Source organism: Equus przewalskii, chromosome 6 (assembly GCF_037783145.1).
Source record: "Equus przewalskii isolate Varuska chromosome 6, EquPr2, whole genome shotgun sequence".
NCBI lineage: Eukaryota > Metazoa > Chordata > Mammalia > Perissodactyla > Equidae > Equus > Equus przewalskii.
In genome coordinates, this window is record NC_091836.1 from 64,512,743 (window position 1) to 64,536,729 (window position 23,987).

Genomic DNA, 23,987 nt, shown 5'->3' on the forward strand with positions numbered 1-23,987 from the left:
TGCACATATATTTTCTATCAGATTCACAAAACACCTGATATTTTTTGTTTCTAAGCCTATGTTGAAAGAACAGTCTCATTCATTGTTGGTAGTAGTTAAGTTTAACACTACCTGTATGCAGGCAGTTGGACAATACCTTTCAAAATGGCAATATTGGGTATCATTTGATCCAGCCCTTGTACTCGTAGCAATTCAACCTTCAGATACACTGATACATTGTGAATTGCTGTAGTACCAGGACATTCACTTAAAACTATTTATGGGGAACCTACCATTGACCAGGCAATGTCTAAGTCGTTGGGGGACATATCAGGAGCAAAGTAGGAATATATCCCTTATGAATATATTCCAAAGTAGGAGTATATACACCTTATATTTTGGTGTAGCATTATATGTGACAGTAAAGCATTGAAGAGTGTCAGAGAGAGGCCACCACTCAAATATAATACATGAAGCCACTTGCTAAGTAAAGGAGAGCTTCTGTGAGGAAAAACTCCTTAGTCTTTTTAACAGAGTCATGACATTTTGTTATATAAATATACATAATTTAATTAACCAGTTCTTTATTGAGAAAAAAAAATCCTGTCTGGGAAAGATTCAATTATTCTGTGGCCAATCCATACAAGTAGCAACTAGAAACAATTTTTAAACACAAGATAAGGAAGCTTTATGAGTACTGATACGGAAAGATATTCAAGAGGTATTGTTAAATTAAAATTAGAGGAAATAGTGTTTGCATTTGCTGGTATAATACATAAAATGTTTCTGGAAGGAGATATAAGAAATTAATGACTACCATCCCAGGAGGTGGAGGCAGGGGAAGCGGGTAGCTGTGGGACCAGAGGGGAAGGAAGGATTTTCACTATATAGTAAATATCTGTTTATGTCTTTAAGATATTTGAAAATATACATTTATTGCTTAAATAAATTTAGAATTAAAAAATAAAATATGTATTGTGTGTTGGCCATTGTAAAAAACTGCATTTATTTTACTATTACTGTTATCGAAAATCTCAACTCATATTCATTAGCCATTAGTTTTCCTGATTTGTCGGAGGTGCTTTATATTCTGAGTATTATTTCTACTAAGTTTAGGCCATTGAAATATTTTCACCAGTCTAGTCTCTTATTTGTCTACGATGTTCTTCACCCAAAGGGGAACTTTACTTTAAATCAAATCCAGAGAAATTTTCTTTAAACTTAGGTGTTTTTGTTTTCATTTTTTTAAAATTTTGTTTAAGAACTTCTTCAAACCATAATTCCATAAAGACAATTAGGCGTTTTCTTGAACCTTACGTGTGTTACTTTGAATCCATTTGAAATTTACCATATATGGCTTAAGAAAGGGCTCAACTTCCTTTTTCCTAACACATTATTTTTTTTTATAAAGATTGGACGGAGCTAACATCTGTTGCCAATCTTCTTCTTCTCCTCAAAGTCCCCTAGTACATAGTTATATACATTCCAGTTATAGGCCCTTCTAGTCATGCTATGTGGGATGCCACCTAAGCATGGCTTGATGAGCGGTGCTAGGTCAATGCCCAGGATCCAACCCGCTGAAACCCAGGGGCCTCAGAAGCGGAGCGCACGAACTTAAACACTAGGCCACGGGCCGGCCTCTTCCTAACACATTTTATTAAATAATCGATTGCTGCCCCACTGATGTATGATGCCTGTTCTTGTTCCCATGTGAGCCCCAGGATGGTAGCTATTCCATCATCATCACCATTAAGCTGCAGGATGGTCTAAGCCTTCCTGGTGGTTCTTTCCCAGCATTCTGTAATTTCCTTACAGGCATTTGAGTTCTTACCAAAACTCAGCTCAAGACTCTGGGGCACCCTTCTCAGATCTCTGGTGCTCTCCCTGGGCAGCTCTTTCCTCTCCAGGAGTATGTGCTGAAAACTCTAGCCGCTTTGGCACCCCGGAATCCTAGCTTTGGCTCCTCAGCTCAGGGAGTCCACAGGCTCCGCCTGGATTCCCCTTCTTAGCGCTGTGGTCTGGAAGCTCTCTCCAGGAAGAATGCGGAGGCAACCACAAGGCTCACTATGTTTCCCACCTCCCAGAGATCCTGGTCCTACACTGCCTGATGGCCGAGATCTGAAAACCCTTGTTTCATATTTTTTCTCTCTCTCTTTTTAGTTGTTTCAGACAGGAGAATAAGTCCAATCCCTATTACTCCATCATCCTTGGAAGCAGAAGTGTTCTATAATATTTCTTAATGTGCTAAGGTGAATCCCCAATTTTGTTCTTATTTTTCAATATAATCTTAGTTTTTGCTATACTTTGAAGACATTTTTCCACAGTCCTTCAAAAACCCCGCTGGAATTCTGAACAAAATTGCGTTGAATTAATCGATTAAATTGGGTGGGGGGTAGATTTACCTCTTCACCAGGTTGAGAAGTTATATCCATATGTACCGTGAGAGTATTTATTTGGGTCTCCTTCTAAGTCTTTTATTAGAACAACACATTTTTTTAACATTCTTAAAGTGATTGTCTATTGTTTATGAGTTGAATTCTTAGACACTTTAGAGCATACTTGCAATGTCGTAAGCGCTCTAATTTTCTTTTGCATTTTATGGTTGGCTATTGGCGTAGAGGGACACTCTCAACCGCATATTAAATGTGTAGCCAGAAATTTTGTTTACATTCTCTAATTAGTTTCAGCAGTTTTTCTGTTGATTCTCTTTGACATCCTATATACATCATACTATCATCTGTATCTAATTATACCTTTGACTCTTCCTTTCCAGTATTTAAATTTCTTATTTCTTGTGTTTCTGTTACTGACTTGCGCACCACTCGGTGCACCCTGAACAACACTAATAGTATGTAGAATGTGTGTCATGTCTCTAACCTTGAAGGGAGCGTGCCACATTTTCATATGTAAGTGGATTGCTTTCTGTTTGTTATTAGGAGGTAACCATTAGCAATTCAAGTAAGTTCCCCACTAATTCGCCCAGAGATATTTTATGTTTAATTAGATAGAGATGTTGAGTTTTATCAGTTTTTTCCTAAATCTATTGAGATACTCATGTGTTTTAATGCAGTGAATTACATCAATCATTTTCTGACATTGAACTATTCTTACTGACCGTTAATTGTGTGTGGACACTCTTGTTTTGTTTCTTTATTTTTGTAATGTTATTTTAAGAGACTAGAATTATTTTCCCTCATTTCATTTGTATCAAAAGGGGAGGGAAGCTGTCATGGTAATGTGGGTCTAATCTTCTGTCACCCAATTTTTTGTGTGTGTGTGAGGAATATTGGCCATGAACTAACATCTTTTCCCAACGTTTTCCTTTTTACTTGAGGAAGATTGTTGCTGAGCTGATATCTGTGCCAATCTTCCTCTGTTTTGTAAGTGGGACATTGCCACAGTGTGGCTTGATGAATAGTGCTATGTCTGTGCCCCAGATCTGAACCCGCGAACCCCAGGTCACTGAACTGGAGCATGTGAACTTAATGATTATGCCACTGGGCCAACCAGTGTCACTCAAATTTTAGGCTCAACTCCAGCACCAGCAGTCACATACTTGAGTGAGTGGTTTAAGATCTTTGAACCTTAGTGTCCAAATGCCCTGTTTTCATATTCCCATAGCACCTTGTTTCTTCTCCAAGCCAACACACACACTTCCCAGTATTATATTTCCTGTTATCTCCACAGAGAGAGATAGTTGATAGCAGAAACCCTAAGCATAATCCTAATCCTAGCTCTGTGGTCTCAGATTTTAGCACATACTCGGCACGTGGTGGGTGCTTGGTTATTATTTTTGGGAAGAAAGAGAGAAAAAAATAGGAGAGGAGAGGAGAAGTGAGGAGATGAAAGAAAGGAAAAGAGCATGGAGATAAGGAAAAACAGAGGAAGAAGGAAAAGAGGAAGAAAGGAATCTAGAAAGGAACAAATGAAAGCCCTGTACAATAGAGAATGCTCTGAGTGACAACCATCCAAAGAACAAGGCTGCCCTGAAGGTGATGAATACTCATTCATGGATGGTCTTTAGTTCCTAGCCAGAGGACCACGTGACCCATAGGCTATAGAAGGAATTGAAGCTCTGAAAAGGAAATTGAACTAGATAACTTTTAAGGTCCTTTTCAAGCAGGAGACTCTGTAAGTCCCTGATACAAGATCCTAAACGATGAGGACTTGGGGAAAGAGGCAGTGAGAGTAGGTCCTAGGGAACAATCCATTCTAGATGTAGGGGAGAGCTGTGCTTACAGTGTGTGTACTCTCGGACTTTTCTAAGCCCTCTGAGATTTGTTAAACACTTGTGAAGGAACAACCACGCTTCCTTCCAATGATCGACTCCAGAGTAGTTTGACTCTCACTTCTATTAAACAATGCACTAAAGATATTAGGAAACTTTTGGAGCAACATAGCATTGTGATTTTGGGGTGTGTATCTCAAGACTTAAACAGATAAGAGAGTATGTGTGTCTAACTCCAAAGTCCCTCAGACTTCCTGAGATCTTAGTTTTCAATATCATCAAACTTTCAATTATTTGGGCTTGTTTTGTCATTGGCAAAACACTCCATCTGTTGCTAACGGGATGCTAGGAACTTCAGATGGCTTTTTAGAAAACAAGTAGATTTTAAAAACTAATATTTTGCATTTAATGTAAATAAGTAAGGACTTTGCAGATTCTTTTTCATTTGAAGTAGACTTGAGTATAGCACTTGCTGGTATGAGTCCATATCAAAAAGCATTTCAGTTTGTTTTAAATGCAAAGCTTTTCAAATCAAGTATGGAAGCCATTCTTCAAATGCCAAATTGCCTAGAAGTTGCCATCCTTTGGCCTGCTCTGATACACAAAAATCTCATCACATCTGGCAGAAATGAGAAATCGTCATGTATTAAAACAAGCTGTTTACCCATTGTAAAAAAGAGAATCACTACAAAATCACTGGGTGAAATTGAAGGCTAAGAACAAAATCTCACAAGATATCAAGATACGAATGATAACTTGAACCATTTTGCTTTGTTAGATAAGATTTGCAAATACTTGGAGTTTAATCAGTACTCTAAGCTCTAATATTTTACTTGTGTCTCTATGTCCAACAGATGGTCCAAAGTCAAAAGTTTGAGATGTATAGATGTGAAATTGTGGCATAGAGCAGGGATGGAGTGTGGAGTTTCCGACTAGAAAGGACTAGAGGGAAGCTGCCCCGGGAAGGCTGGGCACTTTGTATTGACATTGTGTGTTTTTTTGGTGTGGCTTGAACAGGTGGTGGCAGGACTCTGACAAAGACCAAAGCCTTTGTTCCCACTCCCAAATCATTTCATGGTTGTGGTCATTAGAAAGATTAAAACAATTTCCAAAATTTACTAGGTGTGTTCGTGTTTACGTGTTGTGTGTATGTCTGTGTTTGTGTCTGTGTATGTGTATGTATTAGGGGAGACAGGATTATACCTGGATGGCATTTTACAAAGTAAATTCATGTTTATTCTCTTATGCAATCCTGAAACTTACCCTGGGAAATGAGGAGGACCTATTTTACAGATAAATATAAAGAGTTATGCTGTGGCTAAAAGACATATGCAAGGTGATTCACCAAGTTTTTAGCATAGCTCGAACTGAAAACTACATTCTCCATCCACAAACTTGTCCTGAACCTCTTCTTGTGTCTATACTTCAACCTCACAGAGTTGTTGAAGGATTAAATGAGAGCACAGTTAAACACATGGCACATTCTAAGTGCTCAAAAAAATGACTATTAAAAAACATTTCTTCTTTCTGGGCTCCCTCTAATGTACTAGATTGCATTTTCTAGAACAAATGAGTTTTTTGTCTGTTATCTCATTTATTAGATCCATGTAGAGAGTCTTTGAACATACTATACCTACTTTGTACTTGACACACTGGTTAACCACATCAACTAAGTCTTTGTTCAGGGTTTGTGCTGCCTGCTAATGCCATTGCCACTAGCACAAGTCAACCATTCAGCTTACGGAGAGAAAAATACACCCATAAATACATTCTACATACAAACAAACAAACAAGCAAAGAAGAGATAGTAAGGGGCAGCAGAAGAGAAACAGCTGCTGCACTTTGTCATTTCTCTCTGTCTGACCAAGCAGGATCGTCTACTGGGGGACTGTGGTTAGTTCCTTTAGCGGTTGATAAAGATGGCAGGTGGCAGGCGAAGGATGAGAGTTGAATGTCGATTGCAGATTTGCATGTCTAGTTAGGTTTACCATCTCACCTGCTGCTGAATTTAATTCTCACTAGGGTGACCAGGCATCACGGTTTTCCAGTGCTGAGGGCTGTCCCAGGATGCGGCACTTTCAGTGCTAAAAACAGAGAAGTTCTAGGCAAACTGGGACAACTGGTCACCCTCTGCCTAGCCCAGTTTATTAAAACCCATGACCTCAGGTCTCACTGGAAAGCTCTTCAGCTGCCTGTGCTGCGCAGACTCAGCCCAGCCTTCTAGAAGCCCAACACAGGACTCTTCTGCACGAGATGATTGGTTTCCTGAGTTATATTCTTCTCCTTCACAGCCCTACAAAATTTGCAGGGAGAAAAAGAGTTAATGAATAGATAACCCCATTTAAAATTTTCTCCCATATTTTTCCTTAAACTTTGGCACCTGCTACCACTTGTCTGCTAGCAGAAAACAAAAGGAATCAAAAAGAACAAACAAATGTTAATGAGAAAGCTCAGAAACAGCTGAGATGCTTAGTTTTCAACAGCTCTCTTTCACCATAAACATGTGGACACATACTTTTGATTGCCTCCTGCATATTTATAACATGGTTAGATCTTTTTGACAATAAACCTATTCCTACTTCTTCTGGTAGACTGGAAAAGTAAAATCTAAAAATAATACTAACGATGCTAAGGTTTAGTGAGCCCCTACTATGTGGTAGGCACTGGACTGAGCATTTTAATCAGATTAATTTACTCTTTATATCAACTTTACAAATTAGGTATTATATCCATTTGACACTTGAGTGAAATGACGCGCAGAGAGGTTAAGTTATGTATCCAAGGTTAATCAAACAGTTGGTAAAAAAGAAGGAGCTGTGTTTTGGAGCCCAAATAGTCTCAGTGGTCCACGCCGAGAGCCCACGCTGCAGTACACTTCCTAGGGGATCGCTTTACATCGTCATCTTCAGGTCCTTGGCTGCCTGCACAACCATGAGGACCAATGGCCTGGCAAAGAGTCTCTGTCTAAGCCTTCAGTACCTTTAGTCTTTGAAAACTGTGAGCATAGTTCCCTGTGTGTTGGGAACTCTGAGAAGAGATTAGTATGGAGAAGACACAAGTTCTTTATCTTTCTTTTCCCATATTTCTTGAAAAAATGAAGGTTCCAAAGAAGCCTAAACTATACAATGAGAGTCAAATTATAAAGTCTTTTCAGGGACATTGCCTATCCCCCTGCTGAAGGACAATGAAATGGGCATATAGTCATCAGAATCAGAGAGCTTCAGTGATCACTGTTTTCATGATGTTTCAACCGGGTGAAGTTACTTATCCTTGCCAAGTCTCAGTTTCCTCATTTGCAGAAAGGATGGCACAATATGCAGCACTGCCTCCCTCCTGAGGGTGAGGCCTCCATTTTTCATCTCCTGACTTTGCACCCTACTTGGTTACCACCTTCTTCATAATCAAGATAACTGCAGAGCACCCTTTCTCCCAGACAGAGCTTTGATCCTGAGTCCTTGTGTGTTTCTACCTTGGAAAGAAAAAAGAAGGGAAGTAACATTTAATGAGGGTCTGACACCATACATCAGATGCTGCAGAAGAACTTTATTATTTCATGAAGTCCTTATAGCACTCACAATATGCGTTTAGTTTTATGTAATGGAAGTTCAACCACAGTGGTTTAACCAAACGGCAATTTTAATTTTCTCCTGCAACAAGAAACACTGGAGTTGCGATATGGCTGTTCAGTCTCCATCGTTGCCTCCGTGTTCCAGACAAGAAGAAAGAGAAGATCAAAGAGCAAAGGATGAATATCAGCTGAGTCTGTCTGCAATTGGAAACTTTTCTCCAAAGCTCCAAGGAGTGACTTTTATTTATATCTCATCATTATGAATTGTGTCACAAACTGCAAATGAGGCTGGAGAATTTGATTGTTTAAGCTGGGCATATGGCCACCCTGAACTTAATTAGGTGTTTGTTAGCAAGGGAAATGATGAAAGTGGATAGGGAGGAAGCTACTTGAAAAGTCTCTAGCAGCATGCTCCAAATTCAGAAAGCATGCAGTGATTTTAATTATCTGTGTTTACCTGTGTCAGAGAGTTTAAGAAGCTAAGCCCAGGTAACACAGTCATAGATCTCCTCTGTCTACATCTTTCCACTTTGTTACATCTTTCCTAAGGGTCATTGCCCCTAACAAAGCTACTCCTTCCTGAAGAAGTTTGAAGAGGGAAACATCTTATATTTTTCTTGCCTCATCATGATGGAGGGTTTGGAAATACAATTTTTGTGTGTAAATCATATGTTCCAGTCACCACTCCAGGTAGTAGTTTTCCCTGCCAAGGCTTCTATGCTCAGAAAAGCTAAGCAGTCCTTCCATGGCCTCATAACCAATAAGTGTAAGGGCTGGGGTTCAATGGCAGGTGGATTGAGTCCCTTCTCTTTTCATCACCTAGGGTAACCAACCAAGAGTATTAAAATTGAGTAGAAGGAATCCCAAAGATGGAACCACTTTCAAGATCTATAAGGGAGGAATTTCAAACATTGGCCTCACATCCTGGCCAGATGTGGATTATTTTCAGTGTGGTCCTAAATCAGAGAAGAAATGTGAGACAGAGAAAAATCTTTCCTGCATTTTCTAGTGCGTATTATTATAGCATCCCAATAATAAGAATCCTAACCATAATGTACGTCTTAACGCATTTCACGCCTATTACCTCTTCTTGGTTCATTCAACAACACTGACCAGTGGAACAAGCAAGGGCTTAACTTCAGAGTTTGAATGAAGAAGTGGTCTTTCAGAGTATTTAATGCAAAGGTAGCAGTTGAGATCACAGCCTTGAACCTGTGCTTCAAATATTAATTCTTTTGTTCCTTCCATAAACTCATCTCCAAGGTCCTTCATAAAGGAGCTTTCAGATGGAATATGAAGAGAAGCTGCACTTTGTGAAAATCATATTTTTTATTAAGCACCATCTAAGTTAATGTCTAATTTTCTTGCCAATCTTGTATGAGGAATTATACAAAATGCTCAACTTTTTTCTTTTTTCTTAAAACTTTAGTAATCAACTTATTTATGAAAAAACAATTACACACTAATGGATCACTTGACACCTTCTTAGACTAACCTTCTACAGTAATTAGTGCCATTATATTAAAATTGGTAATTAATAGCTACTTGAGATTCACGTCAAACAATTTTTTTAAATGTGAAATATATTGAAAAGAAGTCTCATTGCTAAATCATCTTCTTGTCACCAGCATTATTGACAGATTTGTTGAGCACCTACTCTGAGCAAGACCTTGTAGCATATCCTGGAAACAGAAACGTATAGATCTACTAGACTGTAAGTTTCCTTGAGGACCACACTGACCACATGCCTTGCACATTAGCATGTGTTCAAATAGTTACTGAATTGACAAACAAATGAAGGAAGGAAGGAAAGAGGAATATACTCATGCATTTGGGGAAGAAGAAAGGCCTTCCTTTCTCTGCTAGTGTGTGTTGTAATGGTAGCCTGACAGAAAAGCTGCCTAACAAGAGGCATGGAGGCTTTGTCCCTCTCCTCTGTACCTAGCAGAGTATATGGCATTTGGATTGTACTCAATAAATTGTTGCCAGATGAATAAATGGATGGATACATATTTCTATACCATTAAACTTCTTCATTAGTCTCCTTCCTGCCCAGGGCCCTTGCTTTCAGAACAACTCTTCCATGTTTTGTCACATGTGATAGGTTGGAAGATTTTGAGATTAGCCCTTCTGCATGCGACTTCCTTGCAAAACTCTAGTCTTGCTTTCACACGCTGCCCTTAGTCCCCTCAACCCACATGGGCAAGGGAATTGGAAAGCAGATAGCATCATGAGGAGGCAGTGGTGTGTGGAAAGGATGGGCGTCCCATTCTTCTGCAGACTTGCTGATTCCTCGCTCTTCCTCAACGCTCTGCTATCCCCCTCAAAACCCCTTTGTCTTTCCCTAATTAGTTATGGATAAGAAAAGTAGATACGCCCCTCTCATGGTCTTGAATGAATTAACCCCTCACAAAGTCTCTTACTGTGACCTAAAAATAAAAGATTGCAAGCTGATTACCATCCTCATTATTAGAATCCAGGCATGGAAAATGGCTTCTTCTGGGATTCCTTTGCCTTCTTTGTCCAGGGCTAAATTTCAGAGCAGCAGACTGTTGACATAGTAACATATTTCAACGCTAAAGAATATAATGAAGAACACCAGGTGATTAGAATAGAAACCGCAGGTGATAAGGAGGAATTTAGTAGAAACTTTGACTTTTCTTAACTCTTAAGAAAAATGAACTTTTAAACTATTGTGGGACATTTCAAGTACAATCAAGGATGCCTTAATTTGAGGTTAAAATCTGACAGAAGTATATCCTTGTGAATAAATAAAGACACATGGACTATCCTAAGATGAATCATTAAAAGCAGAGGGAAACTTACAATACTTACAATAATCATATGAGAGAGGTACTACCATATCTGCCATATTTCATCAATTCTAAGATATATATCTTTTCACACTTGAACATCTTTGAATTTCAAATGGATGTTAAAATGTCTTGCAATCTCTGTGGGCTGCTATTGAAGTTCTTCCAAAGAAGTTTGCTTCCACTAGTCACATGGGGCACTATCAACCTGAGCCCATTTTCAATTTTCTACTTGAGAGTGTCCTGCCTTTTTTGGGAGGTAGGGAGAGTATAGTGGGAGTGCAAATCCAGAAGGAAAGCTGGCCTGAATACTTGTGGTTCAAGTTCTTAAGAGAGATTCCCCCATCTCTAAGATTGAGACATGCATACTTCCTGGATGCTTCTGATTATTTCCCTTACACTGAGGGCATAGACTCTTGGCCTCCCAAATCTATGCGGGGGTCTGCTATTATGCTCCTTAGCTTGGACAATTTTCTTAGTGGTACATAAAGTAACCGCATGCCAGAGATTCAGGAAGAACAGCATCATTATCCCCCTTATATTTACAAGGAAACTGAGGATTACAGAAGTTACTTTCCCAACATCACATTAAGGAGTAAAGTTGAGACTCAGACTCATTTCTCCCTGATTTAGTGTACTTTCTGGTACACCACCATTTACCAAGAAACAGCTTGGTGACTTCAGAAAAACTCTTCACTCCAGGCATTGATTTCCTCAAGTAAGAAATGAAAACGGGTTAAGCAGAAGAATTTAAAAACAAAGTAACATTTGTTGTTTACATATGTCTGATACAGATACTTACGCTTTTACAATCACCTATCAATAAAATTCACCCTAATAGGTAGGTTTAACTTAATCTACTTTTATAGATGATGAAATTAAGACAGACAGGTGGACAAATATGTTCAAGGTCGCAGACAGAGTTTGTGGTAGAACTGATAATTGAACCCCAGTAAGTCTGATCATGAGCCATGCTCTTCTCAGAACTCTTGGTCCAGCTCTTCCCTGTGAGACATTATTCCTTCCTGCAATGTTTTATTAACACAGTAATATTATTGAGGGGTCGTCCCATGGCACATCATCAATGTGCATTGTCCTTTTTGCATGCAGTTTCTTGGCTGTTAGTGGCTGCCTCTGTCCTCTGGCTGGATTTAGCCACATAGGCAGAGCCTAGACAGAGGGACAGGAGAATCCACAGGAAGTAAGATGACAGTGTTGGCTCTCAATCACTTGCCATTGTCATCAGAGGCTTTGCCCTCTCTGCTGCACCATAAATCCAGGCCGCTACTCCCAAAAGTTTGGGAGCTGTTTGAGTTCTTGGTTTCTGACTCTAAAGATGTTGACAACTCTGGGAGCTATTCTCCAGATTTTCCCTTTATCAGGAAATGTATTTTTTCTAAGAGTTAGAAGATTCCATCTGTGTTGACATTTCATAGTCTGCTTAAGAAATAGCTTGATTCATGTATCCATCCTTATTCATGGATGGGCTCTCCTCTTGGCCAGGCCAAGTCCCAGGCATGATACAACTGGAAATGCAGAGCTCAAAAGAGATGCCCAAAACTAGAGGCAGGGGAAGGAAGGTTCTAAGAAGAACCTACCTGAGTTTGTTGTCTTTGAGGGTGGCTCCTTCTGTCAGAGACAGCATCATATAAACCAAATTCACAGATGTTGATGTATAAAATAAAAATACAAATGGATTAATCACAATGACAGATACAACTACCAAAAATTCAAATCAGCATAAACTCACAAACTCACCTCTCTTTGTGAGCAACTCTGCAAAGTAGTTAATAGAAGAATAATGAAAACAGAACAGAAGAAGGACTAGTAAAAGTGTGACCTGAAGTCATGTTCTTGCCTCACACTCTCTATCCCACTACAGACAATGGCTAAGAGTGGTTAAAGTGTGGATATTTGAATTAGCTGAACCAGGGTTGGAATCTCAGCTCTGTCACTCCTCACAATGTTGTCTTTAGCAGATACTCCATCCTCACTCAGCTTCAGTTTTCCCACATATAAAATAAAAATAATATCATACACACATGAGAATTAAAAGCAGTGTTGTATGTGAAGGAATTAGCATAGTTTTTGGCACACTATAGTCCCTTGGTTCTTAGATGTCATTGGTTGTAAGGTATATTCTCAAAGTTAATAGCAACTTTTCAAGCACACACACACAAAATAACACAATTGAATATGCATAGTGATCATAATATATTTGAGGTTGTTTTCAAAACAAAAAGCAATATAATTTTTTGAATCAAGGAAATAATGGTAATAAACAATCAATATATGGAACTCTTGTTCTTATGGTCATTATTATTACTACTGTTGCAAGTAGGGTGGTAACAGTCAATGTCCTTTGGTTGAGAACTCATCTTCCTGCACTGTACTAGGATGACCACTGCCTGCCCTCACTAACTTCACTCCATCTCATAAGAGATCTCCTGTCTGACCATGCTATATTTGTGTGTTTTGGACTGCTGTCTCTTCTAAGAACCTACTCAAAAACTTCTTCAACACATGGGAAAGGCTTCTCAAGAAATGGCCTAATCTCTGAGACATCCTAGCTTTGGGATTGTTAGTGGAGCATCCTGTTTTTGGGTAACATTTCTTTCCCCAAAGTCAGCCTTTATATGGAAAAATTTCCTCCTCCTGTGCTTCATTGGGAAATCTCCACTATCCCTAGCTTGTTGGTTGGTCTTGTTTGGAGAGCTAGGGCTTCCTGTTTGCACAGAATTGCAGATGCTGTGAGAAAGGCTGTAAACTAATCAGAATATGTGTTTCCTCCAATGTTCTCAAGGGAATTACAAGTGATAAGCTGTTCAGGCTATCTAAAAGGTGAATTTTAAAATTCATAAAATCAATGTAGTCCATTTCAGAAAGTTCACTACATAGATAAGGAAAAAATCCCCTAGGAGTGATGTCAGGATCATAGCAGAAGGAGCTCTTCCCTTAGACTCTTCCCACTAAGATATAACGAAAAGGACATTCACTAACAGAAGACATTCACACAACACAATAGACACCTGAGAGACCCATGCAGCCATACATCTTAAGGTGGAGGTGCCAGACCCACTGGCAGGCAGTGGAAGGATGTAAGAGGATCTCATCTCCCTGTCCTAATGGCAGCAACCTAGAGTGTGGGACCGTGTGCAGCTCTGAGAAGAGAAGGGGGAGGGACAGTCCTCCACAGGAACACTTTTGCTCTCCAAATTGCCTCGCAGCCCATGGGAAAGCTCCAGATTGAGGAAGCTAAGCAATTTCAGGGGTATATTCACCAAGCCTAGCAGCCCAGGAGGGCAGAGAGCAAGCACATCTGGTATCATGCAAATGAAAGAAAGTGCCCCTTCCCCCACCTACTGAACCAGCTTCACTGGTCAGCCAGAGCAAGGGACCTCCACCAGAGCACCTATGCATAGCATTTGTAAAGCAGTGGCAGCAAGAGGGTAAATGCAGACAAGCTCTGTAAACATAGCTCCCAAAGGACAGGTACAGCTGCCAGGGATTGCAGCAGGCCCAAAATACACAGCTCCTGCCCATCCCCCAGCAGAAGCAGGTGGAATCCATGCCAAGATACTACCACTATGAGAAGGCACAAATCCACCCCATCAAATAGTACGAAGTAGTATATTAATACTCCAGAGCAGAAGGAAAATGACAAGCACCCAGAAATCAATAGTGAAGGGACAGAAATTTATAATCTAAATGACAGAGAATTCAAATGAGCTATCATTAAAAAACTCAACTAGTTACAAGAAAACTCAGAAAGACAGTTCAATGAAATCAGGGATAAAATTAACGAATACAGGGAATTCTTTACAAAAGAGATTGAAACTATAAAGAAAAACCAATTAGAAAGGTTGGAGATGAAAAGCACAAGGAACGAGATAAAGAAAAATCTGCATTTCTTAAATAACAGAGCTGATATTATGGGGGAGAGAATTAGCAAGTTAGAAGACAGAAATATAGAAATGCTTCAGATGGAGAAGGGGAGAGAATTAAGACTATAAAGAAATGAAGAAATTCTCTGAGAAATATCTGACTCAATTAGGAAATGCAGCATAAGGATTATAGGTATTCCAGAGAGAAAAGAGAGGGAGAAAGGAGCAGAGAGCTTGTTCAAAGAAATATAAGCTGAGAACTTCCCAAACCTTGGGACGAAGCTGGAACTACAAGCAAAAGTAGTTAAAATAACTCCTAACAATATTAATGCAAAAAAACCTTCTCCAAGGTGTATGTTAATAAAACCGGCAAAAATCAATGACAAAGGAAAAATATTAAGGGCAGCAAGGTAGAAGAAAATACCCTAAAAATGAACCCCTATGAGGCTTTCAGTGGATTTCTCAGCAGAAACCTTAAAGGCTAGGAGAGAGTGGAATGATATATTCAAAATTCTGAAACATAAAATCTTTCAGCCATGAATACTCTATCCAGCAAAAACAACCTTCAGATATGATGGAGAAATAAAAACTTTCCCAGATAAACAAAAGCTGAGGGAATCCGTCACCACAAGATCGACCTCCCACAAGAATTAATCAAGACGGCTCTCATACCTGAATAAAAAAAGAGAACAGAGTTACAAAGCCTTGAGCAGGGAGATAAATAGGGAGACAAAATCAGAACATTGCTGTTCTTTATCAGAGGAGGTTAGCAAACACTTAATTATAACAATAAAGATAAAGGGAAGGAAAACACCCAAAATAACTGTAATCATTTCATTTTAACCACAAACTCACAACACAAAATAATAAGTTGTGACAACAATAACTTAGAGAAGAGGAAGGGATGGGGCATGTTTAGACTAAGGAATTAAGAGGCTATCAGAAAATGGACTATCTGATCTATGAGATCTTTTCTACAAACCTCACAGTACCACTAAACAAAAAATCAGAACAGAGACACAAGTGAAAATAAAGAGAAAATTTACAAAACCATGATAGAAAACCATCAAACTGAACTGGCAGCCCAAAATGCATGGGAGAAGAAACAAGGGAAATACAGAACAAATGGAAAACAAGTGATAAAATGGCAGCATTAAGCCCCATATATTAATAATCACTCTAAATGTAAATGGATTGAATTATTCTCCATTCAAATGACACAGAGTGGCTGGATGGATTAAAAAACAAGATCCAATAATATGCTGCCCCCAGGAAACATCTCAGCCCTAAAGACAAACACAAGCTCAGAGTGAAGGGATGGAAGGTGATACTTCATGCTAATGGCAACGAAAGAAAGCAGGTGTTGCCTTACTTATACCAGACAAAGCAGACTTCAAGATAAACAAGGCAATGAGAGACAAAGAGGGGCAGTATATAATATTATATACTTATAAGAGGGCATAGCACTTATAAATATATATGCACCTAACACAGGAGCACCAAAGTATAGGAAGCAACTATTAACAGACCTAAAAAGAGATATAAATAGCAAGACAATAATAGTAGGGGACCTTGACACCACACTTACTTCAATGGATAGACCATCCAGACAGAAAGTCAACAAGGAAATAGTGGAATTAAATGAAAAAGTAGACCAGATGGGATTAATAGATATATATAAAACACCCCATCCACAATCAGCAGAAGATACATTCTACTCAACTGCACATGGAACATTCTCAAAGATAGACCATATGTTGGGAAACAAGGAAAACCTCAACAAGCTTAAGACTGAAATCATATCAAGCATCTTTTCTAACCATAATGCTAAGAAACTAGAAGCCAACTACAAGAAAAAAACTGGGAAAGTGACAAATATGTGGAAACTGCACAACATGCTGCTGAACAACCAATGGATCATAGAAGAAATTAAAGGAGAAATCAGAAAATACTTGGAGACAAATGAAAATTAAAACACACCATACCAACCCATGTGGGATGAAGTAAAATTGGTCCTAAGAGGGAAATTCACAGCAATACAGATCCACCTTAACAAACAAGAAAAATCTCAAATAAGCAATGTTAAACTACACCTAACAGAACTACAAAAAGAAGAAGCAAAGCCCAAAGTCAACAGAAAGAGGCAAATAATAAAAATTAGAGCCGAAATAAATGAATTTGAAATTAAAAAAAACAGTAGAAAGGATCGATGAAACTAAGATCTGGTTCTTTTAGAAAATAAACAAAATTGACAAACATTCAGACAGACTCACTAAAAAATAAAGAGGGAAGGCTCAAATAAATAAAATTAGAAATGAAAGAGGATTCTGATGTACACCTGAAATTTATATCATGTTATAAACCAATGTTACCACATAGAATTAAACGATATTCTCAATGTAGGGGAAAAAAACAAAAAGAAATGATAGAGGAGAAATTACAATGGATGGCACAGAAATACAAAGGATTATAAGAAAATATCGTGAAAAATTGTATGCCAACAAATTGGACAATCTAGAAGAAATGGATAAATTTTTAGACTCATGCAACCTCCCAAGACTGCACCAAGAAATGGAGTATCTGAATACACCAATCACTAGGAAAGATATTGAAATAGTAATCAAAAAACATCCAAAGAATATAATCGAGGACCAGATGGCATCTCTGGAGAATTCTACCAAACATTCAAAGGAGATTAAATACAAAAAAAAGAAAATGAAGATGGAACATTTCCTAACACATTTCACAAGACCAACATTACCCTGATCCCAAAGCCAGACAAGTACAACACAAAGAAGGAAAATTACAGGCAAACAGCACTGATGTACATAGATGAAAAAATCCTTAATAAAATATTGGCAAACCAAATACAGCAACACATGAACAGGATCATACACCATGATCAAGTGGGGTTTATACCAGGGTTGTAGGGATGGTTCAACATCTGCAAATCAATCAATGAGATACACCATATTAACAAAATGAGGAATAAAAATCACATAATCATCTCAATAGATACATAAAAAGCATTTGACAAGATTCAACATCCATTTATAATAAAAACTCTCAATAAAATGAATATATAAGGAAAGTACCACAACATAATAAAGGCCATATATGATAATCCCACAGCCAGCATCATACTTGGTGGGGAAAAACTGAAAGCCATCCCTCTGAGAACAGAAACAAGACAAGGGCACCCATTCTCACCACTCCTATTCAACATAGTACTCGAGGTTTTGGCCAGAGCACTTAAGCAAGAAAAAGAAATAAAAGTTATCCAAATTGACATGGAAGAAGTGAAACTCTCACTGTTTGCAGACAATATGATTTTTATATGTAGTAAAAACCCTAAAGGATCCATTGGAAAACTATTAGAAATTATCAACAACTACAGGAAAGTTGTAGAGTACAAAATCAACTTACAAAAATCAGTTGCATTTCTATACACTAATAACTAGCAGAAAGAGAAGTCAAGAATACAATCCTGTTTACAGTTGCAACAAAAATAATAAAATAACTAGGAATAAATTTAACCAAGGAAATTAAAAACTTATACAATGAAAACTATAAGACATTATTGAAAGACATCAATGATGACATGAAGAAATAGAAAGACATTCCATACTCATGAATTGGAAGAAGAAACATAGCTAAAATGTCTATACTACCTAAGGCAATCTACAGATTCAATGCAATCCCAACCAAAACCCAATGACATTCTTTATGGAAACAGAACAAAGAATCCTAAAATTCACAGGGGCAACAAAAGACCCCAAATATCTAAAGCAATCCTGAGAACAAAGAACAAAGGTGGAGGCATCACAATCCCTGACTTCAAAATATACTGCAAAGCTATAGTAATAAAAGCAGCATGGTACTGGTACCAAAACAGACACACATCAATGGAACAGAATTAAAAGCCCAGAAATAAAACACTCATCCACAGACAATTAATCTTTGAAAAAGGAGCTAAAAACATACAATAGAGAAAGGAAAATCTCTTCAGTAAACAGTGTTAGGAAAACTGGACAGCCACACGTAGAAGAATGAAAGCAGACCATTATCTTTCACCGTACACAAAATGGACCAAAGATTTGAAGTTAAGATGTGAAACCATAAAACTACTAGAAGAAAAGATAGGCAGTACACTCTTTGACATGAGTCTTAGAAGGATCTTTTCGAATACCATGTCTATTCAGGTAAGGGAAACAAAAGAAAAAATAAAAAAATGGGACTTCATCAGACTAAAGAACTTCTGCAAGACAAAGGAAACCAGAAACAAAACAAAAAGACACCCCACCCACTGGGAGAAAATATTTGCAAATCATATATCCAACAAGAGGTTAAGGTCCAATATATATAAAGAACTCACATAACTCAACAACAAAGAAACAAACAGCCCAATTAAAAAATGGGCAGAGGATATGAACAGATAGTTTTCCAAAGAAGATATATAGATGGCTAACAGGCACATGAAAAGATGTTCAACATCTCTAATCATCAGGAAAATGTAAATCAAAACTACACTTAGATATCACCTTACGCTCATTAGAATGGCTATAATCACCATGACAAAAAGTAACAAATGTTGGAGAGGATATGGAGGAAAGGGAAGCCTCATACACTGCTGGTAGGAATGTAAATTTGTGCAGCCCCTGTATAAAACAGCATAGAGATTTCTCAAAAAAATTAAAGAATTACCATACAACCCAGCTATCCTACTACTGGATATCTATCCAAAGAACTTGAAATCAAGAATTGAAAGAGACTTATGCACCCCTATGTTCATTGCAGCATTATTCATAATAGCCAAGACATGGAAGCAACCCAAGTGCCACTTGACTGATGAATAGATAAAGAAGATGTGATATATATACAATGCAATACTACTCAGCCATAGAAAAAGATAAAGTCGCCCATTTGCAACAACATGGATGGACCTTGAGGGTATGATGTTAAGCAAAATAAGCCGGACAGAGAAAGACAAACACCATATGATGTCACTCATATGTGGAAGATGCACTAACACATAGACAAAGAGAACAGTTTAGTGGTTACTAGATGGAAACAGGGTTGGAGGGGCATTATGGGTAAAGGGGCACATACATATGGTGATGGACAAACAATAACGTACAATGGAAATCTCACAATGTTATAAACTATTATGACCCCAATAAAAAAAATCCCCTATATTATAAAACCCACTGTCTTTTTGATATATTTAATTATACTCTTTTTCCTAAGTATAACATAGTTGAAATTATATTGCATATATTTTAAAATTCTTTTTTTTGTTGCTTAATATACTATAAGCATTTTTCGACATTATTGCATAGAAACTCTGTCATACAACATGCAAAGCCCTTTATGTTCAGCATCTTTCTTTAGTCTCACCTCTCTCCACCTGATTTCATGCTCTATTCCTTCCATACGGAACAACACATAATTCTTGAAAGTTACCCCTCTTCCCAACCCACCTCTCACTCTACCTTCATCTGGTGTATCAGCCAGCTTGCCAGTAGGAAACAGAATTCGCTCGTAACTGTTCAAATGAAGAGGCTTTAATGTAGGAACCAGTTATTGAATGTTAGGCAAGTTTAAGGGAACAAGAAAAGGATAATGAGGAAAAGAATAGTGAGAGGCTCAGAAACTAACAAGATGGGAAGTTCTTATCCCCCTAGGGCCAACTAGTTTGGGGCCAGCTGAGAACCAGAACCTAGAACCCTAGAGGAGGGGGCCTCCTGCCAGGAGCCGTAGTCATGGAGAAACACAACTCACTGAGATGTTCTATCCCAGCAGGGAGGAAGCAGGGTAGAAATGCCTTATGTCTCTCTCCCCCAACCCTCTTATTTCCTGTCAACATTTCCCATTGGCCAAACTCCAACCGGAAGCCACAGGGCAAAGAAGCACCAGTGCTACTTTCTGCAGACGTCATCCACTGGGGCACAGAGCAGCAGGCCAGAGAAGGAGAGAGAACAGACAGGGACAGGGAAGCCAAATAGAGAACAACCCTCACTCCTGCCTTATTCTGATTCATCCTCCTGGTTTCAGTTTAGATGTTACTTTATCAAGGAAGTGAGAATGAGCTAGTTTCCTCTCTTTATGCTCTCACTGCATCCAGTGTTCCATTTCATACTTGATTAAAATTACTTACAAGCCAGCACTATATCTTGCTTAGTATTATTTAACCAGTAACAAGCAGAGTCTTGCACATAATCTGCATTCAATAAGTATTGGTAGAATCTCCATTTCTAAAATCTTCATATATTTGTTCCAGGAGCTGGACTACAATTTACTTATCCTTCCTCCTTGCATTGCATTTTTTTTAATTTTTAAACCATATCGTGTTCATAATTTCAGTGTTAGCCTTACTTATTTCTCTAGTTTAGTTGTAAACTCTTTGAAGGCGGAGGCTATGTCAATGCACAGCTCTCTCTGGCTGTCTCTACTTCTAGCGCACACACGTGAGCAGTTAAGCTTTGGTAGCGGCCCCTCCTGAAAGCCCACCATAGCAGGTGCAGCAGCCCCACCCACTGCCTGTGCCCAAAGCGCCTGCTGTTCCTGGGAGCTGAGTTCAACGTGGCCTCCAAGGACTCTTCTCCAGCTCCCGGCCTCTCTGGGGCTCTGCTGCCTCCCTCAATCCTGCCTCCATGGGGTTGGCCCTCCCTTCGTCGTATCCAGCTCCATAAGACACTACCCCACCTCCTTACATACACACATACCCTGGCATGGAGGAAACATCCATCAGAATTGCTGTTTTGATATCAACAAAAGGTTGACATTTGGCTGGGATCAAACAAACAAAGAAAACACCTAAAGTGGTCAGGTGTCTCCAATTTTCCAAAAATGTCTCCATGTTCTCCTCAAAGCCCCTACCCCAACACCTCTCTGCTCACATGCAACAGAGGCCCTCCCTCTTCACAGAGAAAACAGAAGATTCACTAGACCAGAGGTCCCAAAGCCTTGTACCAGCAGAACTTACCACAGCCCCACCTGGCACCCACTGCCCTCTCCCAGCACTAGGCAATAATCTGCCCCCATCTTTGACCTGTTCCCCCTGCCAGCTCATTCTCTTCTACTAGACTGCGATGATTCACACTGAATGTGTCTCTCTAGGAGATTTGGTGAAAGAGAGACAGAATGAACAAGGCATTGGGAGTTTGTAGGTTTGGCTTTCTGCTTCTCTTCCTCCACTGACTCACTAAGAGACCCTGGACAGGCGCTGTCCCTCTCTGGGTGGTTCTCCTTCTATGATAGGACACACGATTTCTATGGTCTCATTCAGTTCTCTCCAGTGGTTAAGGACCGGGTTCAAATCCTGCCTTGATTATATGTAAACTGGGCATTCTCTGTCATTGTATTTTCTCTTTTGATCTTCAATTTCGTCATCTTTAACTTGGAATCATTAAATTTAGTTCACAGAGTTTTGTTGGGATTAAATAAAATCATTTGGTAAAGTAGCTGCTTAATAGAGATAGTGGTGAGCTGGTCATAGATGTGGTTGCAATAGTAAGAGGGCTCTGTGAGGATATTGTGAGCATGGGCATGGGAAACGACAGGAGAGAGAACAAGGCGGGGGAGAAGGAATCTGGGAAGGAGAGAAAGGAAAGAGGGAAGGGAAGAAGAGAATGAGGGGACAAATGGACAGAGAAGGAAGAGTTTGGAGAGAGAGTTTATAGATAGGTAAGAAAATACAATTTAAGTCAGTGCTTTCCAATTAGAAGGGCCAAGCTCCAATTTAGCTTCCTAAACTTTGAGGCGGGTGACTTTAGCATTTAGTGAAAATGTGCATTATAAATAGGCATGTAAATGGCTCAGCATGGGGGCTTGAAGTTGGAGGCAGCTTTTGGCAGAGGTAATAATGAAGTGAATCCTATTAGTGATGGAAAGGCAATTAAGAAAAACATCAATGAAGCCCCAGATCTGAGCATTCAGCTGAAAGATTGGGATTTTGGAGGAAAAAAGGTTAAACACTGGGAGGCTGTTTATAATGACTTTAATTAGGTCGAAAATGAATTCTTTTGCTCTTTTTTTCTTTCTTCATTTGCTTTTTAGGTAACAGCGCATCTGTAACAACACTGAGGTGCACTTGTCAATTGCAGGGATCATGTGTAGGAGGCATTTAACGAATGACAGTGATTTCATGGTTTAGTTATGCTTCCTACAAGAACATAAGTGTTCCAGCCATTTTGGTCAACAAACACCTCTAGATAGACCGTACAATTTGTTAATGAGAAGGACTTTTGTGCGACTTAACCTTATTATCAGGGCACTTACTCCCTAGCAAGTCTCAGACTGAAAATTGCCTGCAACCCCTAGAAAAATGTAACATGTCATGGATTTTGGCAAGTCAAATTATTGTTAAAGACTGTGATTTGAGAGACAAGAAAGCCCACGTTGCATGTTGACATTTAGGAACCTGGTAGAATGGAGGAAAGATATTGTATCAATTACCTTTAATCTTAAAATTCTGTCTTCTTTGTTGATATCAACAGAGAGAAGCATCTATTATTATTGTTATAGCCATTATATCACGTGATAGCTGAAATTTACAAAGCAATGCATCTTATCTCATTCTATCTTTGAAAAAAGATTTCGATCGAGGTATTAATATCACCATTGGATATATAGGGAAACTGAATCTACTGCAGGTGAAGTGATTTGCCCAAAGTCACAATAGCTAATAAATGGCAAAGTCAATACACAAACTGAATCCTTATAAGCCTATTGTCCCCGTTCCCTCTGCTGTACCATGGCTGACTCAGCTAAGTAACAGCTGGATGCACCTTAGTGGTGACTCCATCCAGCAAGTGAGCAGATGTCTAGTTTAGCATGTTGCTTTCCTGATGCAGTTTAGTGTGTAGCTAGATACAGCCCAACTGGAGTCCAGTGAGCAGACCTTAAGGGGTATAATACAGAGGAAGAATGGGTCCTATTGCAGTATTTTAATGTCACTGTGGATCATAAAAGGATTTTATTATCACAATGATGGAAAAGCATCACTTATTTTTAGTTTTGAAAGTAACCTGGAGGTTGGACAACCTTCACCCAGTTGGTGGAGAAATTTCCATGGCAACTGATTATTAGGCAGAGATTGATTTCAGAGGCAGGCAGTCTACAGAGCGCTGATTTTCAGCCCTGACTGCACATTAGAATCATTGGGGTGCATTTAGAACATACTGAGGCCCAGGTTCCACCTGCGGAGGTTCTGATTTAATTAGTTTGGAATATAGTCACGGCCTCAAGGATTTTTAGGTTACTCAAATGATTCTAATGTGCCACTTGGCTGAGAATTGTTGTTATAGAATGTGATTTTTAAAGATTGTATATAGTTTATGTGGTTTTGCTACCTGGGAGAATTTCACGGGGTTTCAGCTCCCTCCTCTTTCTTTCCTTCCCTCCTTCTTCCTTCCTTCCCTCCCTCATTCCTTTCTTCTATCCTTCTATTCTTCCTTTCTTCTTCCTTTCTTTCCTTTCTTTTGTGCACCCTTTTCCTCTCCTTTCCACAAATA

The 23,987-nt window shown here is 39.0% G+C and overlaps 1 protein-coding gene and 1 long non-coding RNA gene across 5 annotated transcripts in view; one reads left to right on the top strand and one right to left on the bottom strand.

Annotated features, from left to right (window-relative positions):
• Positions 1–23,987, top strand: part of TENM4 (teneurin transmembrane protein 4) — a 2,704,309-nt gene that overhangs the window by 1,132,076 nt on the left and 1,548,246 nt on the right. The window lies entirely within an intron of this gene.
• LOC139084169 (uncharacterized) lies at positions 5,782–20,217 on the bottom strand. Its single transcript, XR_011541539.1, has 4 exons — positions 19,965–20,217; positions 12,187–12,217; positions 10,234–10,351; positions 5,782–7,676 (listed from the first exon to the last, which is right to left on the bottom strand). It is a non-coding gene; the product is annotated as an uncharacterized lncRNA (long non-coding RNA).